At 43.1% G+C, this 15,759-nt stretch overlaps 1 protein-coding gene across 2 annotated transcripts in view; it reads left to right on the forward strand.

Annotated features, from left to right (window-relative positions):
* Nucleotides 1–15,759, forward strand: part of ARMH3 (armadillo like helical domain containing 3) — a 123,704-nt gene that overhangs the window by 90,491 nt on the left and 17,454 nt on the right. The gene's annotated exons all lie outside the window — the stretch shown is intronic.

A 15,759-nucleotide genomic window follows, 5' to 3' on the forward strand; every position in this document is an offset into this window, starting at 1 on the left:
ATCACTCTTAGAGAGATAAATTACTCTGCAGGAGCATGTGGTGGACAAAATGCAGAGCTGCCAATGAGAGCTTGGGGAATCATCCCAGATACAGCTGCATCAACAACTCTGGACCTTCTGGAGAAGAAATTGTTTATGCAGTCCAGGACAGACTTCATTTAAGTCACCTTGGGTTGCCCCTTCCACTGGATGGGATCCCATGCTTGTGCATGTTAGAAGGTCCCGACTGCATCCTGCTCTGCAATTCATTTCTCTTTCTGTCCATGATATTTTTACTATTTCTTGATTATACCCTTCCATGTTTCCCACTGACCTTTTCATTTATTAACCTACTTGATCTGTAATATGTAACACCCCAAAGACTTAGGATGAGTGCTGTGCTGATGCAGTGGGGGAAAAAAAGGTGGCCCCTACTGGTTTCTGTTCTCTTCTTGGTATGGCTGGGTAGAAGAACCTCGGTTTTAATTTACTCAATTTTCCTTACTGTTCTGCCTTTGAGAGTCACTGTATCCATAGCTATGCTTTGTGATGGTTTGTGTTATCAATCCTCATTCATTGATGATACCCTGATTACATCAACCCAGGCCTCTAAAAAAGAAAAGTCTTTGATAGCCCAATTTTAAACTGGAGGCTTGGATAGAGGGGAATTTTGCATAGTCTTTGAGTTAGTCTGAGAAAGGAAATGAGCTTTTCACTGTCAGCTCTGTGTAGTATTCATCCCCCAGCAGTTCAGGGAGGTCAGGTTAAATCCTTTCTTCCTTGTGTGTTATTCTTTAAATAAAATCCCTAGCAGCAGGCAGATAATGAAATCAGTGGTGATGCATGAAGCATTTTGAGGAAGATGATTAGGAAGTTGAAAGGCAGACAGATTTCTCTTTTTTCTTTTCTCCCTTCATGCTTTCTCTCAACATGGGGAGAATATAAAACAAAATAAAGCATTAATAGCCCCAGATGAACTGCGGAGAAATAAGGGAGATGTCACTGTGGTGAGGGAGTGTGTGGTCCCAGGGTGTTTATTCAGCACTCTGCAATTTACTGCGCAAGGAGGAGAGGATGGAGACTTCTTGCCTCCACTTTCAGCTGTGCCAGTGAGCTCAGGTCTGTGTGTTTAGACTGTGGTTTCCCCTCTGTCAGTGGCTGTAAGTACATGAGACATACTGGTGGTTGGCCCAGATCAAGCCCAGGGTCTGGCTTTTGTGGGCTGACAGAATTTGCTGTTTTCACTGTATGAGCTGTTCAGCATGTGTGTGGGAAGGGGAGGGATCAAGCTTGCCTTCTGGCTGCTGCAGTCTCTTTCCTTTTTTGTTTTTCCTTCCAGCTGTACCTTTGTTTTAACTTGTGTGTTCACTTAATTACCCATTTCTCTGCTCTCCTTAAATATTTTCTACACAGAATCCACCATCCTTTATAGCCCTGTCTTTTGAAGTGCACCACATTGAAATATTTAATGCTGACATTTAGATTGTGTGTCCACACACAGATACTGCATTGGGGACTGGTCATTTTCTCCTTTGAGTTATTCCAGTAGTTTTAGAAGACTTATATTTCTTTACTGGAAACATTTGTTTTTAGAATTTTAAAGGTCAAACTTTCCTTTTAATTAAGATTTCCTTCTCAGACACCAGTCTTTCTCTAGATTCTCATATGGCTGCTTACCCTCCTCTGTGGTAATCTCCTGCTGATCAGGCAGGTATGTCTGACATAGCTTTGTCTGAAGGGGAATTTCCAGCTGCTCTGCTTTGTTTCAAATTCACCTGAAGCTAAGTTCTGACACCCTGTTCATGTGTTAGATTATTTAGTTAGTTAGTTTTATATTTTAATATCCTTAAATGTAGCTAAGTAATCAGCTGAAAGAGATTTTGCTCTATCTTCTTTTCCTAATCCTATTGAAGCCTTTATTACCTTGTTAATTACTAATGTCCATTTATTACTATTCTAAATCTGTAATTTCAGGGCTTTCTCCTTTTATTTATAAGCATTAACTTTTACAATATTACATGCTGGAGGGATTTGTAGGCCCTTGAAAATGATGGATGTAGGATTGTTTTAAGGGCAGGCTGTTAATGCCACTGTATGTTCTCAGCCCTAGAGATTTCCAGGAACCATAGTCTGAATAAACAGGTTTCTGGTCTAGGCGAGTATATTTGTAAGACTTCATGGAACTGCTTTGCTGACTGTTGTGGGGTTTATCCAATGTTCTTACTAGAAATAGTGGGAAATTACCTTTTTCATCCCATATTCTCTCCAGCAAAGAGCGGGAGATTCCCAGGGGCAAGCAAAAGATGAGCCACTTCAGTCTGGAAACACTATGGGATCCTCAGTGCCTTCTGTAAAGCATTTCCTTGCCAAGGCAAACTCAGAATCCTTCCTAGTCATTAGCTGGTTTGACCTTGCTGTAGTTCCTCACCATGAAGCAGGGAATGCCTTAGCTAGTTACTGGCATCTTTCCTCACTTGCTAATTTGTTAAACCTGACTTCAGTGTTAATTTGTTGTTTTGTAGTATTCTCTCATCACATTTGGTTCCTCCCTGCACATCCTTTAAGGGGCTGAAATATGCTGCGCAGTCAAAAAGATGGGATTGGCCATTAACTGCCAATGCAATTTTAGCTCTTCCATGCAAGTGATTATTCCCATGTCTTCAAAGAGGTTTTGGTACATTCTTGAGTCAAAGGGCAAAATAGCCTTTTATGAAATGAATTCATAGGCTTATCTGTACTTTCCAGATGATTGGACTGCCTTGTACTTAATATGTTGGAGGCAGTACACTTTCTCAGTGCTATATCTGATCTGAAAAGCTCCCAAAATATTTTCTGGCATAAGCAGTTGTAGAGAACAGGGTCAAGGCAGTGAGTGAGGAGATAGCAACACAAGAGTTGCTCCAGAAGAGCAAATGCAGACCAACAGAAAGGATGAAAACACAGCATGAATGGTCTAGGTGGGGTCTCACATCTGCCCTTTCTTGGACGTGAAAGAGCAGCTGTTTGTAAGAAGGCAGCTCTCTGCCTGATAGCAATGTAGCACAGCTTTCAAGAAGGGCTAAAGTGAGAGGAACCCATTCGTTTGGGTTGAATCTTCTCTGAGTAGGAATGTGTTGTGGTGCCTTGCATGCCAGTCAAGTCATGTGCCAGTTAGAAAATTGGTCACTAAGGTCTTACTTTCTCTTTGGCATTTTTTCTCTCCACAGTTTCCTCTCTAAGGGTCTTAAAATTGAGATGTCACACACACAGGACTGATAAAGCTTGTTAGTCAGGAACATTTTTGTGTTGTTTTTTTTTTTTTTTTTAGTAGAAGCCCCTCTTTTTTTTCCCAGCCACAGTGGGGACATTATGTCATCTCAAGAATGGAGGTAAAGTTCAGTGTGAGAGACTGCTGTGAACACCTGTTTTATGTCTGGTAATTGCAGATGGGAAGTGCTGGGAGCCAGAAAAGATTGTGATGGAAAAACAGGACAACTCTATCACTTTTGAAATTGTGACAAATGAGTGTAATACTTGGCTTGTTTCACACTGTAGTACCTTTGTAACTCAGGTAGAATCATAGAATTGTTTCAGGTTGGAAGAGACCTTTAAGATCATCTAGTCCAACCATTAACCCAGCACTACCAGTAGCTGCAATCCAGTTTGGTCAGGCCACTGAGCTCATACCTCAATTGCTGAATGCTCCTCCTTGCCACCCCAATCCAAATGGCCTCTGTTACCTGGTGAGGGACTCTGAGGAGGTTCCACAGCTGATTTGCATAGAAAGACACAAAAGGGTGTAGTTGGTTTTAGGTGCCCTAAAGTGTTTTAATTCCGAGCCATTGATGTCAGGGTTTATTCAGTTTGTTCTGGTTTCCATAACTAGTAGCAAAACCACTGGCAGATACCGAATGCTTTGTCTTTTTTTAGCACTGCTGGCAGTGGTGTTAAAAGCCTCCTGTCGATGTCTGTATTTGATATTTTTCAAATGCCGAGTACTGTCAGTCCTAGGTGCTACCACAGTAAATCCCCCTAATCTCTTACATTAATATAAAGTGTTGAGAGGACTTGAGAAATACTTTATAATGGTCATGGCATGATGGTGCTTCACTTCTGAAATGCACTGAGCTTTGGGGCAGAAGGTCTCAAGCCTGCTAGTGTTGTGTTGCCCACAGTAGTGGGAATGTGAAACTCCAGCTAAGGAGGGATCACCAAGGCAAGACCTTAATTTAAAGTCATTGTGTCTTTGCAAATGAGGCAGGGATGTTGCCTTTCATGGTCTCATTACAGACACCTACTCGTGACTAATGGCTTGAAACAGATTTTATCGTTTAAATAGAAAGAGCAGAGCTGCACCAGGTGAAATAGGAAAAAAATCTATATAAAAAGTCTTCTGGAATTGGCAAATTGCTGGTTTGCTTAGCTGATGAGTGTTTTCTCTGGTTTAGCTATTGTCCTTTTTTTTTTTGTTGTTGATTTTTTTGGTTTTTGTTTTATCAGAGAAATGTCCCAGTATACTATTTACTAACACCTCAGACTGCTTTCTGCAGTGTGCCAGACTGAATGGGTCTGAACAGGCTCCAAGGTCTGATCAGCTTTGCAGCAAGGAGATTTGGAGCTGGAGGTGAGCTTTGGAGCAGTGACTTTGTGCTGTGTAGTGCCTTTTATTAACATGCAGAATGCAGTAAACTGTGCGTCACCGGAGGAGGGGGGACAAGTGTGCTAGGCCATTAGAGAGACAAAAGAAGGACTTTGATTTTTAAAAACAGCTGCTACTGGAGAGATGCAACCCTGTTCCAGTAAGAAATGGGAGAAACCCTTCTATTCCCTTCCTTCAGGCTCAACACAAAGGTGCCCCAGCATCCTGCCTCTTACTGTTGCTGGGACTTTTAGACTGCTCTGGGCCTCAGAGGCAGCGTGACCCCAAAAAACCTTGGCTGTTCCTGGAGCAGAGGAGTCTTTCCTCCCTTTGTGCACTGCAGATGCTGAGGCATGGCTTGCTTCCACCACTCTTGTGAGCTGCCCTGTTGGGCAGTTAAGGGACTGCCTTGAGGTACAAACTAGTAACAAAATTAATCCATTAAACTTCAAAGCAAGGCTTGCCTTCAGTTCTTAGGGCTGTTTTCACATCCTGGCCTGGCTTTGCCACTCCAGCAGGGACTGATAAGGGCCTGAAGACTGCAGTAGTACAGGTGACCACTGAATGCTGGGGACTTAGCTTGGAAGAGCTGCCTTGGGCAGGTGCTACTCTCTGCTGGCTGCCGCTGAATGCAGCTTCTCTAGCTGGAGCTAGATGAGTTTCTGTGCTGGGGCTACAGAAACCACACTCAGTGCTGTGAGTTATGAGCCCAACCTGATTCACAGCTGGGAATGCTGAGCATGAACCATAGGTTCAGCTTTGTGATGAGCTCCCAGTCCACATTGTGCAGACAGGCTGATGTTGCTCTAGTTCCAGTGCTTGTCCTCTTTGCCGGTGAGTTTGTTTCACAAAACACTTCTCAGATTTGCTTTATATGTGCTTCTTTTGCACATACTTGCTTTTTATTGCTTCTAAACCTAGAGATGGGGCTGCAGGTTGCTGGAGGAAGGGGCTGCAGGGTGGGGTCTGAACTCCTTCCTGCTGTCACTGTGCTGCTTTGAGCAAACCTTGAGCCCTGTGTCCTCCTGAGTGAGAGAAGCCAGTAGGGAGCCCTTGGAGAGCCAGGCAGCATTTGAAGTGCTGTGGGATCTGCCAGGGAAGGCTGCTGAGGAAGTGCAGAGCAATGTTACAGATTCCTGTCACTGTTAAGTGCCTGTATAGGGCAGGGAGAGCTCCACAGAGGATTGCAACGGAATGATCAAAACCGTGTGCATTTATAAAGATTAAATTACAACTCTGCACATCTGTGATTAAAGCAGAAGCTGTCAGCGTCTGGCTTGTGTGAATGCACAATTCAATTTGCATTTTGTAAAACTTCAGATTGAGAAGGTTCTTTAATCCCTTGTGAAACAGGAACAATAGGTGTTGGCTTTTGCCATAATGCCTGTAGATACTGTGCACATTTCTTTGGTTGTCCTCTGTAAAGCTGGATTTAAAGCACTATGATTTGTTGCTCTAGTCCTGAGCTCCACCCTAAGCTTCCTTACACTCAGTTGTCCCTGTGCTTGGGAGTCCTGAAAGCAGACAGACTGCAGCCTGCTGTGCCAGCTACAGACAGCAGTGTGCCTGTGAGCAACCACGCCTGGAGTCACATCTTCCTCTTGCAAAAGGGGACTGACTGCAGTCACTGCCAGCCCTGCTCATTCTGGAGCTTCGTTAGGGTAAAACTCCTGCCTTTAGAGACTGCTACTCTTCCTTCTCTCTGGTAGTGTCCTGCTGTTACAGATGATGTTTTTCTGCCTCCCTTTTCTGGATCCTCTAGCTAGAGCTGCAGCTGTTTCCCAAAAGTGACAAATTGGGTCATGGCTCTGATTTCAAAGTGGGAAACAAATGGAGCTTTGTGGTCTCCCCCCTCCCAGAGCAGGAGAGTAAATGCTGCTGAGCCAAAAGGTGCCACATCTGAACAGAGCTCCACTCAGCTGTAAGATTTGGTTTTTTGGCTCTCTGACACTTGACATTTGGATGTTAAGGCACTATGTAGAAATTTATTGTCCACAGTAGGGACCTCAAAGACAAACCTTTTAATAGTGGAGAGGATGGCACCCCTGATGTATGTCACTCTTCCTGTCTTCATGGGAGATCTGGGACAGGCAGTGGGATTGCTCAGGGACCCAAGATGTGCCACTCAAAAGGCAGCGAGCTGGGAGAATGGATGTCTGGAGAGATGGAAGCTGGGGAAGTTGGCTCATCAGTCAAGTGCCAGAGGCTATAAATCAATTCCACTGCCTTAGTCAGAGGGCCCCAGGATTCCCCCATGGCTCAGTTGAGGCACAGATAAGCTCCTGGGGAGCTAAGTATTGCTGGCAGCACATGCTGTTTGAGCAGCAGCATCTGCCTCATAGCTGGCAGGGGTGTAGGCCTGCAGAAGGATTAATTTGTAGCCCTGTGTTTGCTTTCACCTGAGCACCTGTTTGGAGGAGTTCCTCTTTCACATTTTCCGATCTGTGGATTTATGTTCTCCACAACAAATGCTTCACAGCAAGAATTTCTAAGAGGAGAAATGTATTCTAGTCTCCCAGACAAGAAACTGGTAAATTGTTGTGGAGCACTGTCTGACAGTACATGCTACAAGCTGATGTGACCCAGCAAGCATCACTAGTATCAATGCTAACTGGTGTGTCACAGTTGTGGCAATGTTAGTTTAAACTAGCAAGCTTTCCTCTTCCATGAAAACAGGTCTTAGTTAGGGTGACCTCTGGCAGCAAGATGGATAAGTATGGAAAATCTACTGTTACAATCTCAACAATTGGAGAAAGCAGTAATGTGCAGACTGTCACCTAATAACATTGTTTCCAGGGACTCCTGCCATCTGCCTTAGTCTCTTAGCTGGAAACTTTGCCACTAAGTGTCACTGTGTGCAGAATCCCACTAATGAACTGTCCTGCTGAAGGCTTATTTGTGCACAAACCCTATCGTGGCTTCCCAAGTGTATTTTCCTCAGCAGCTGTAATTTGGCAGACTGCATTTGTTTTTGAGCTGGATGTACAAACACACAGAGAATGCTGCTGAAGCCGTACTCTCTGGCTTCCTGACTACTCCGAAAATGCTGGGTTTGGGTCCTGTGTGAAAGCTGTAGAAGTTCTTGTGAGTGCTTCTCCTACTTGTGATGGCATGAACGAGCTTCTGTCACTGAGACAGTGGCAGCTGCTTGCAGGGACAGACAAGGCATCATTATAGCAATGAGATTTAGTGTCAGGGAGCTGACATGAGGTGGCTAGCTAACTCTTCTTGAGGTGCTTTGGCTTTGGGAAGGTCTGCAATACCTTTTTTCAGAGCCAACTGAGCTGCACTGGAGCCCTGTGAGCATGTTTAACACAATGGAAAGCTGCAAGTAACAGTCTTGTGGGAATACTGTGAGAATCTGGGCACTGCTATCGACTCCCCTCTGGTTATATTTCTTCAGCATATTGTAAAGCAAACTATTCCTCTTCCTGCAAGTAAGGCACCACTCTTTTCACTTAGGTAATGCATTGTACTTTGCAGCCTTCTCCTAGTTCAGTGGCAAATAATGCTCCAAACCCAGGATGAATCAATCCATATGTGAATCACAGAGAGTCCCGAGATGTCTCTCATTCTGCCAGCAGTTCTCTTTCCAAGTGTTTAAAGGGAGAGTGTGCTTAGCTGGCTGATTATTGCCTGAGTCTCCTTTTCCAGTTCTCTTCTGCAATAGAAATGCATATCCCCCTCCCCAAACCTAGGTACCAGCCTCTGCTCAGCTGTGTTATGGTGGTGGTTTGCTGGAGTCAGGCATCTCTCCAGCTTGCAGGAGACATTAGCAGGAAACACTGTCACCACAAAGTTTACCTGTCATTTTATAAACAGCTTACAACACAGAACGTGGTTCTAGATGGAGCTTTATGTGACTGTATCTGCAGGTGGTTTTGTCCCTTTCATTTCTTATAAAAAGCAGCTGTGAACTGCAGTGTAGAGTTCTTAAGGCTGTGTTTTATTTGCAGTAAATGCTCTTTTTGTTGAACATCTTGAAACACTAGAACAAGAACAGTCTTTCCACTGATGAAAACAGAAATGTGGATTTGTGAGGGAGCTGAGGTAGGCATGCTGAAACTCAGACTTTGATTGTCTGCTTTAATTTTTTGCATCCAGGCTGCTTTGCTGGGAATTTTCTACCCTGTCATTTATGCTCCTGAAAACTAGTGACTTGATGGAAGCATCTCACTACAGAGTCTTGGTTGTCACCTCAGCTGTAAAGATGTGCTTTTCTATTTTAAGGGATGGACCTAGTTAATTACAGTACCACCTACAAGTCACTTTATAGGCATAGAAAGAAAACTTAGGTCTGTTGCTGGGCTAAACTCCCCTTCTCAGAAGAATAAAAAGAAATCTGCTGTAATACTTCATCTCGGCCTCTTTGCAGATACCTGAGCGTGACACACTTTTTGCAGGGTAGAATATTAACATGCTCTGAACCTTAATTTTGCTGGTTGGTGACAGATTTCCACATCATGCAGATTTTGCTGAGCTTTCCACCCTCAGTAGTGCCCAGAGGGATAATATTCCTCGACTGTTTGAGTCCTAAAGTGCTTCTGTTGCTATTTAGTGTGTTGATGCATCAGAACTAGGAATAAGTGGTACTGGGGCTGGGCAGTTAATGTCATACCAAATGTTTTAGTGTAGAGAAATTGGTCACTGACCATTCCTGTCCTAATTGCTCAGGAAGTTAGTTGTTAATGTGTGGTCTTGTTAGTTTAAGGCATAGCCTGGTCCCTCATAGTCACCCAGAAACCCTTCAGCTGAGTGAGGCATGATTTGAAGATGCAGGTAACTGTTGTCTTGTGAGATGAGGATTGAAGCTGCCATGTTTTTCATACATGGGATCATAACTCAGCATGATTTCAGCTTAGGTATGTCATGGAGACCTTTTCTGTGATGAGTTTGGAAAAGGTCAGGTTAAGAGGCTTGAAGGAAAATGGCCAGTTGGCATGATCCCAGTCTTTGTTTTGAGAAAGAATGATGCAAAAATCCATGAAGTTGTATCTGGGAAATAAGTGGGTTTTATTTTTATGGAATAATCTGTAGAAACCTGAGGAATGGAGGGTGAAAATCGCCTGCTTACACTCTCCCCGAGCCCCTTACTTCCCAGTGCTTAACAGCGTTGTTATTGAAAAGGTTAATCCGGACTCTGGGCTGTCAACCCTCTGCAGTCACCTTCCACAGTTGTACCTGGGTGTTTACAGACTGCTGCACATTCTTCTGTCCTGCCACTTGTGACTGAGTCAAGAACAGATGCTGGAGAAATAGCCACAAATGTTTAAGACATCTGTCCTCTGTCACTTCCTCTTGGAAGAGGCGATGGGATGGTTCTGACGCTCAGCGTCCCTCCCTGGCAGAGGCTCTGATAAGCCTGCTGGGATAAGGGCAAGTGGCATTTCAGATCTCAGGCTTCTTGTGTCCTCTGTAGCTCCTACTGTATGTTCCCTTCTCTCTGGGTACTGAACTGTGGTTCTGGCACAGTATTTGACTGGAGTTATTTCCCTGCCCTTGTTTTTTTCTGTGGGTGGCTGAGTGCTGTCACAGTGCTGACAGTGCACGCATTTGAGAGGATTCCTTTGCATGTGCCTCTCTGGCATTTTATGATTTGGTCTCTTTCAACATGTGATAACAGAATATAAAGTAGGTCACTTTATTTCTCTTTTGCTTTTCTCAGCTCTGCAGTTCTTGTGATGTTTGAATTCTTTCTGGTATCAGTTTTGGAGACTTGTGACTGGGAGAGTTCAGTTGGTTCCTAAAGCCTTGGTAGTCATCTTAGGATTGGGCCTTAACAGGACACTAGGGATATCTTTTTTTTGTAGCCTTTGTGTGCCTCGGGTAGCCTGTTAATTAGTGCTTTTCACATATTTTAGAGAGTTGAGAAGAAAAAATGATGGGACCTTTCCTAATGCACAGCCATCACTTGCTGCTATGCTGCATCTGGTGGCTGCTGCCAGCCCTGCCCTGCTGCCCTCTCTGAGTTGATTGTAGATGGCAGTTGTTGTCTAGAAGCAGTAAACAAAGTGAACAGCTCTACTTATTGCAGTTTGTGAAAATACACCAAATAAAAGCTCTAGGCACAGTTGGGCCTTAAAAAGGCATATGGAAGAAATTCAGTCTTTGCTGAGTCAGGCCAGTTCAGGTTCCAAGAAACCCCAGACCTTTAAAGTACCTGAATTTTTCAACCTGCCGACTTGCTTCTGTGTTTTATTTATAGAGCCTAAGATGTACTAGTGTTGGGATTAAATTATAGCACTCTTTCACTGAAACTTCCTTTGGCAAATGATACTTAGAACTGTAAGATCAGAGTCTCTACAGGGTAATTAAAAATGTGACCCCATTTAGCTTCTGCCACTGGCTTTCTTAGCAAGGTAAGTGTGGTACCAATTTATTCTGTGTTGGCTGAGGGTGAGACTGGATCCCTCTGCTTTATCCCTACAGGTGTGTTACTGTGTGATCAAATGCAGACAAACATTTTGTAGAGCTTCTTTGAAATGTGAGACTGAGTTGAAGACACAGAGAGTCCTGGTCCCAGGCCTTCTAGTGGTGTTGAATTCCTGAGGGGACTGCTCAGCTGTTATGTCTGAGTTATTCAGGAAAAGCCAAGCAGAACTTGAACTTGTGTATTCCTATAAGGTGCAGTTTCTTAAGAAATTTGCTAAGCAAGCATGAAGTCCTCTTTATGTATAGTCAAAAATTTGGATGTGAGAATAATATCAAGAGGGCAACGCAGCGGCATTTTGGGAAGAGCAAGGTTTGATTCCCATTTAAACAAAAATAGTTGTGCAAATAAAACTACCAGCTGATGCAGTATAAATTAAAGGTTTTTAAATCTGCAGAAAAAGCTGCTGAGTTATTAATCCCTGAACTGAAGCCCTCAAGTCCTTTTAGGGAGTGACTTCAGCTTGTCATCTAATCCCTTTGACTCATAGAAAACAGACCCAGAGCTGTTCTCTGTGGTGTAGGAAGAGGAAATTAAACCAGTGAACTAAATAAATAAATTGATTAATTGGCAACAATAAGGAGTTGTGTATGCACTGTATCTAATTGCTTTCTTTATATTGTCGTCTTCAAACTTCTGGGAAGACATGGGTTATGGGTTGCTCATGCAAAAATATGCTAAAAAACCCCACCTCACCAAGACTTTGAACCTTCAGCTTCAAAGATCATTTGTGGGTAATCTTAGGTTGCTTTGGACAATCTCTAATGGGGACATTGCTCAGCCAAGTTGAATTTCTGCAATGGAAATTCAGGCTGAAATTAAATACACCTCAGGATCACAAAGTGAATCAAATCTCATTTCCTTGCTTGCAGGTGATGTGGGCTGTGTGGACTTCGTTTCTCCTTCTCCTCCTCTTCTTCCTTCTCAGTAATTTTTATTCCACCACATCAGAGCTACCTTTTTCTCATAAGAAATACTGAGGAAGTGGCTTCCCTGAACCTTATTCAAAAACCCATCAGAGCTAATAGTTTTCAAAATGTTTGATGTCCAAGAGGCACTTGGGAGCATTAAATCCTCACACAGGGATTTTTAGGCTATAGAACAATGGTATCCTCCAAGCACTGCAGAAATTACAGTGGAGATGATATTTCCATCACAGACCCTGCAGGTACTGATCCATGGAATATGGCAAAAGAGAAATATATAGAGAAAGCAGAAGCACTGGTGATCAACTTCATATCCCCTGGACAGTGGCATTATCTTTACTTAAGTCTTCAGTGTATCCCACCTCTATAGCCAGCAGGGTCTGTTTAGAGCTGTGACAGCAAAGGGTGCATGCTCTTGATTCAGAGGGCAGGCATTGTGGACAAGTGGTTCTCCAGCTTGCTGTTCAACTTGCTGATCAGCTCAGTTTGAGGAGTCAACAGCTAAAAGTACTTTCCAAAGGAAGCGCAGGTTGTATTCTTTTGTTCTCCTCACCCTTTGGAGAGAGCAGGTGCCAGCACAAGTCACCTTTTCCGTGATTGTCAGAGGTGGGTGTACAGCCAACACTGTAATCTTATCTGGCCTGTCAGCAATAAACCTCATCTTTGTGTCATGTCCTTCCTGCCCATCCAGCATCTGAATGTCTGTGGAGATAAAAGCTCACTGTCATAGAGGTGAGATGCCTCTTTTCAGTCTTTCTCAGCTCCTCAATCTGAAGAGATTTGTCTCCTATAGTGTTTGGGCTTGTTGCTGGGAGCATATGCATTGTGAGAATGCTGGTGCTGAAGGGGTGGTAGGTCTGAAGTTTGAAGGACATAAGTGGAAATAATGTTTATGGGATAAACACTGTGTTCCAAGGCATGCAAGGCCTTTTTGTTCTCCGAGTATGTTTTGATTGCAAGATGCCATTTAGTCATGCCAGGACTACTTCTTCAGAGGCATAGCTATTCTCTTAGGCTCTGATAATATGAGGAGAAAGGATGAGAAACAAATGAGTGTCAGCAACCTTTGGTGCCTCTGTGTTTATTCCAGAGATTGCACATGGATGTCTTTCTCGGAGAAGGACAGTAATAAGCAGCAGACAGTTTGATTTCTCAGAAACATCTGAGCTGTTTTCTGTGTGTGGTCCATGCCCAAGTCTCTGCTCCCACTCAGCTTCACCTTGCTGGCTGTCTGCTGGCCAGCTTCCCAGCACATCTCCATTTCAGTCAAAAAGTGTCTCAGCCTACAGCGTTCATCATCTCATCAGGCCTGCCCTAACTAGTGATTGTCTTGGGTAGTAGCCTCTGCATTTCCATTTGTCCCAATAGCTGTTTAAATGTTCCTTTTAAATTAACTTAGCAGTCAGGTTTAAGCAGTTCTGGTTTTGCAGGCAGAAAACGTTTTCTGTGTTGGCTATGGATGCTTCCAAGCATTAATGGTCTCGTTCTGTTTCAGTTCTGGTCATTGCTCAGATGGAGTTTCAGAAGAATGACACATTCCAACAGCACAAGGGAATAATTCAACAAATTAAAATGTTAACAAGCTTCACTCCTTCAACATATCAGAAATTATTTGGTTTCCTTATTTTTGCCCTCATCACAGACTTTGTCCATTCCTTTTCCTCTGCTGTGCAATGCAGATTAGTCTGAGATCCCAAAGTGTGTCTGGGGTTTGTGAAGAGTCACTTAGTTGGGACAGATTTGATTTGATCCCATTGTCTTGGTAGGAATTCCATAACTGCTGTAATGCTTATAAACCTGACTTGCACAGCTGCATTCTCAGTATTTTAGTCATCTCTACTGTCCTTCTACCTTCTCAGTCCCTCCTGATGTCAGTACTGCCTGGTCCCCAGCATCCCTGGTACTTGGGTTTAGAACATAGACTAACTTGCACAGTAGAATGTCTTATTTCTGCAGTGAATGCCTTTGAAGGAAGAACTCCAGACTCTGGATTGCAGGCTAGGTGACGTGCACTTAGATTGGCTTAAACTACTTTTGGGACTGCTGCCTTAGAGCAGACATTTTGCAACTGAAGTTTTCTTTTCACTACAGGATTTTCTGTAGGATAAGGATCATCCAGCAGCTTATAGCTGTCGGTTCCAACTCCAGATTTGTAAAAGCCTGAAGAGCTAGAACTTGTATGTGGGTTGAGTCACACAAATTTCCAAGCACTGCCCACCTTTCCTTACTAGCTTTCTACCTTAGCATACTGCTACTACAGTCTTTCTAGCTATTTGTAGCTAACCAGTTGAGTGCAGATCTTCTATTTCTTTTGGGCTCTATCTTTAGAAGGCATTTTGGCAGACTGAATTTGTAAGTCTCTCAGAATCATTAAACTGTAGTTTTAAGTCTGCTAGATGTTGTTATGCAAGAAAGGACTCTTGGAGTCACTGTGATAAGCCTGGGGATGATGGCTCAAGGCTCAACAGTAGTCATAAAGACAAATAGAGAATTAGAAATTATTAGAGAGAACACAAAAATAAAGGAGAAAAACTTTGGTGTTGTCACTATGTAAGACTTTGATAACCCATGTTTTAAATCTTGTGTATTGATTCCAGTGCCCTTAGTTCATCAAACATTCTGAAGAACTGCAAAATAGTGCAAATAATTAAACAGCTGTTTGCTTAATGGGTTTCTTAACTATCCAGAGTTCTTGCTTGTATTCAAAAATTTTTATTTTCCCTGAGAACAGACTTCAGTTCATTTTCCATGTGTAGTCAGTTAGGCAGGTGAGTTTAGTGTTTCTTCTTTCTTGGCTTCATTGCATCTCCTCAGGCCACTGAATGACTGCCTTTTATCACTTCCACTAATTGCTGAAATGCAAGTAGGAACTAGGGAACTGATCTTCCTAATGTCTGCCCCTGCAAATGTCTGCCCCCTTCCTTCTCCAGTCCTAGCTGGTTTTCTCTAGCATGTCTTATATTGATTTGACTTTAAATACAAGCATCCACTTGGTTTGTGGCCAGTTTTTTGGCATGTTGGTATTTAGTTTTGCTGCTTCCTTTAATTAAATTTATTCATGCTGTGCAAACCAAGTTTGAAAAGATTTCTGATCATTAAAAAAAGAAAAAAACCTAATCTAGCATCCGCTTTTTCTCAGCAAGCATCAGACCTAGGACTGTACATTCATAAAGGCCATTGGCTTGCTAGTTGCTGTAAAAGATCAAAAAGAAAATCAGAATGCATGCCAAGCTCCCTAGCTTTTTGGAGTGTCTGTGTTCTCCTTTCACTTGTCTTGATCTTCAAGTCAGAGTCCTGGTGAGTTTTGATTTGGTTTTATCTCTATTTTAGTCTGCAATCATCATATCCCAAAGAAGTCCATGGTGGTGTGTGAGGGGCACAAGCTCTCTTGGATCCTCTACTGATTTCTGTGAACCTGACCAGGTGTCAGTTCCAGAAGCCTCATGTGACTGCAGGTGTTTGATTAGACCATAACCAGAATAAGCCTCCCTATTATTTTTTCCTTGGGCACAATTAGGGTTCGGTTTCTTTGAGCTGGAGCAGTGCACTTATATCTGTCTGGGTTTGATTGAACAGAAAGGGCTGTGTTGCATATCCTGCCTTAATCTATTCTCTAGACAGCCTTATTCCTGAGCTAACTGTCGTCTGGGCAAATTTGAATTTCTTTGCTGGCAATGAGTCTCCTCTGGTGTACATCAGGTATCCTGTTGTCATTTCACTGAGGCAATCTCGGCTGAACGCTGTGTATTTGAGTTCCAGCATTTATTTACCAGGATGCTTTCTGGCTACTGGTCTTAGAAGGATTT

The sequence above is a fragment of the Motacilla alba genome, chromosome 6 (genome assembly GCF_015832195.1).
Source record: "Motacilla alba alba isolate MOTALB_02 chromosome 6, Motacilla_alba_V1.0_pri, whole genome shotgun sequence".
NCBI lineage: Eukaryota > Metazoa > Chordata > Aves > Passeriformes > Motacillidae > Motacilla > Motacilla alba.